The following is a 3,673-nucleotide window of genomic DNA, read 5'->3' on the forward strand; positions in this document are numbered from 1 at the left end:
ACAAGGGTTAGGATTTACAACACATATTTTGGGGGGACACAATTCAATCCATAACACCAATCATAAAATTCCTCTTCCTCTGCAAATAACCACCAACTTGACTTTGTGATGATTATTTCCCTTACTTGGTTTTATCATCTTAGTGTGTATCACTAAAAATATGATTTTACTTTGTTTTTTTAACTTAATATAATTGAAATAACATTATATGTATATTATATCTTGATTCTTTCACTAAACAATATGCATGCAAGGTTGATCTATATTATTGTGTGTAGCTAGAGTTCATTTATTTTCATTGCTGTTTAATATTCCATGCAGTAATTAATGACAGGCAGTAATTTAATATATCCATTCTACTCTAAATAAGTATGTGGGTTATAGCCAATAGTTTTCTTGAATATTTTCTTTCCATGGTGAAAGTATACTGCTTCTAAAGCTTTATATTTTGCTTTAATCACTTAACATTATAGTATAAGTATTTTCTTATGCTATTAAAAACAATCGTGAAATATGTCTAATTGCTGCATATTTCATTGTATGGCTGTAGCACAATTTATTACCCATTCTCCTAGGGTTTTCATTCAGATTGTTTCTAATTATTTGGTATTATAAATAATTTTATGGTGAACATTTTAAACATAAGAATTTTTACCTGTATTTCAAAGCATTTCCTAAGGTCATTTCACAGAAATAAAATTACTATATCTAACAGTATAAATATCTTAAAGACAAATTTCTCTGCAGAAGGTTACCCATTTACCCATTGTCGTTGAGTTGATTCCTACTCATAGCGACCCTATAGGACAGAGTAGAACTGCCCCATAGAATTTCTAAGGAGTGGCTGGATTCAAATTGCTGACCCTTTAGTTAGCAGCTGAGCTCTTAACCACTGCACCACCAGGGCTCCTGCAGAATGTTGCTACTTATTATTTCATCAGGAGTGAGTGAGTTGTTGTTGTTGTTGTTGTTAGGTGCTGTCGAGTTGGTTCCGACTCACAGCGACCCTACGTACAACAGAACAAAACGATGTCCGGTCCTGTGCCATCCTCACAATCGTCCTTATGTTTGAGCCCATTGTTGCAGTCACTGGGTCAATCCATCTCATTGAGGGTCTTCCTCTTTTTAGCTGACCCTCTACTTTACCAAGCATGATGTCGTTCTCCAGGGACTGGTCCCTCCTGATAACATGTCCATAGTACGTGAGACGAAGTCTCGCAATCCTCGATTCTAAAGAGCATTCTGGCTGCACTTCTTCCAAGACAGATTTGTTTGTTCTTTTGGCAGTCCATGGTATATTCAATATTCTTCACCAACACCATAATTCAAAGGCATTATTTCTTCTTCAGCCTTCCTTATTCATTGCCCAGTTTTCACAGGCACATGAGTCCACTGAAAATACTGTGGCTTGGGTCAGGCGCACCTTAGTCCTCAAAGTGACACCTTTGGCTCTCAACACTTTGAAGAAGTCTTTTGCAGCAGATTTGCCCAGTGCAGTGCGTCATTTGATTTCTTGATGGCTGCTTCCATGGGTGTTAATTGTGCATCCAAGTAAAACGAAATCCTTGAAAACTTCAATCATTTCTCCATTTACCATGATGTTGCTTATTGGTCCAGTTGTGAGGATTTTTGTTTTCTTTATGTTGAGGTGTAATCCACACTGAGGGCTGTGGTCTTTGATCTTTATTAGTAAGGGCTTCAAGTCCTCTTTACTTTCTGTGAAGAGTGAAGAGGACTTCACCCGAGCAACTGAGAGTGCCTGTTTTACCTCATCATTGCCAGCATTCAATTAGCTTGCTTGTTCTCTCTCTCCTTAATATACCTTCTTCAAGTGTTTTGGTGCACATTTTGCTATGATGGTAGAACCTAGGAAACTACAAAAAAAGGCTTATATACCAGAACTACCCAGATGAAGTACACCCTCAGAAAGAAACAGCATTTGACATAGTAGTTATTAATAATAAATAAAAACACCCCTGTTTTTAAGAGAAGAGAAAAATAGAAAGGGAAAGGGGAATAAAACTGTAACAGCAAACCCATTTCCTCTTCTCCTAAGCACACAGTGAGGTTACATTAAGTAGTCTCTCTTCCTTGGGGGGTGCAATCAGTTAAATACTCAACTACTAACCAAAATTTGGTGGTCCCAGCCCACCCAGAGAAGCCTCGGAAGAAAGACCTGACAGTCTACTTCTGAAAGATCACAGCCTTTAACACCCTGTAGAGCAGTTCTACTCTGCATGTGTAGGGTCATGGGGTTGCCATGAGTTAGAATTGACTCGATGACAATTTTTTTTTTAAGTCTTCTTTTCAGATATGTCCATAACATCCTGCTCCCTCTTTCCCCATCCATTAGGTGAATGGAAATAGCTCCAAGGACAGAGATGAGGACAGACCACAAAATGGAAGAAGCCTGAGTTTCTAAATGACCACACGGAGTGCCGTCTATCTGGAAAAACTCAAAATGAAATGAATAATAGCTTTTTTAAGGTTATGCATCTAAGAATTCAGGGTTTATATGCTATAGGAGCTGGCATTATTTCCCTAACCATTACAAAACATTTATTGAGTAATTACTATATTCTAGACACTTTGCTAAACGCTTTACTTATATTTTCTTACTTAGTCCTTGCAGCAATTCTATGGGGCAGGTTTTATTAATGCCATCTTAAAGATAAGTGATTTGCCCAAGATTGAAGACTAAGTGCTAGTGTCAGAATTTTAATCTAGGTTCCTCTGATGGCCAAGATCATGCTCATGCTGCCTCCTGTAAGTAAATGTTTTATATAGAAAGGTTATATAAAATACATAGGAATTATGTAACAAAAATATATAAAATACACAGATATTTTATGTAACAACCACTGACAAACATTTGCTGGCAAATTATTAATCCATACTAAATAACCCATTGCTGTCAAGTCAATTCTGACTCATGGTGACCCCATGTGTGCAGAATAGAACAGCTCCATAGGGTTTTCAAGGCTGTGACCTTTTGGAAACAGATCACCAGGTCTTTCTTTCACAGCACAAATAGTTTGTGCCACCCAGGGACCTTGGGAAATGATTACTGACAAATAATTAATGAGGGCCTTCTGTGTACCAGACTCTGCTCCTGGCACATACAGCAGTGAATCTTACAGCTTCTCCAAATTACTTCTCACTTCTAAATATAAAAATTGAAAGTCATTGTTTATGTTTAGCTAATTTGTTAACAAATTATTTTTTGTATGTTAAATATGAATATCATATATTTCCATGCTTTGAGGGGGAGAAGGTGAGGTGGGGCCGTAAGGAAGGTGGGGACTAAGGAGACCTTCTTGCGGGCCTTAGTCCTACACACCACTCACTTTCCCATGAGGAGCCCCAGAATGTGGCAAGGCCTTTGATGGGACAGTCAATGGGAGGCAGCAGGGGACAGGGATGGGGAGTGTTCTGGAGCTGCCTCATCAACTAAACCACCCAGTAAACCCCAATGGCATCCTGTTCAAGTCACTACAATGTATTCCAGGCTACCTGTGTGCCTTAAATAATAACTTCCCCAAACTGCAACCTACTTCCTAGGGAGAAAATAAGCTTGTGAGTATAAACCTTAAAAACTTCAAATTTAAAAATCAATGCCTATCATCAAAAATAGATTTTTTCAATTTCCCTTATATGTCCAGATTCACCTATA

This window comes from Trichechus manatus, unplaced genomic scaffold (genome assembly GCF_000243295.1).
Source record: "Trichechus manatus latirostris isolate Lorelei unplaced genomic scaffold, TriManLat1.0 scaffold00174, whole genome shotgun sequence".
Taxonomy (NCBI): domain Eukaryota; kingdom Metazoa; phylum Chordata; class Mammalia; order Sirenia; family Trichechidae; genus Trichechus; species Trichechus manatus.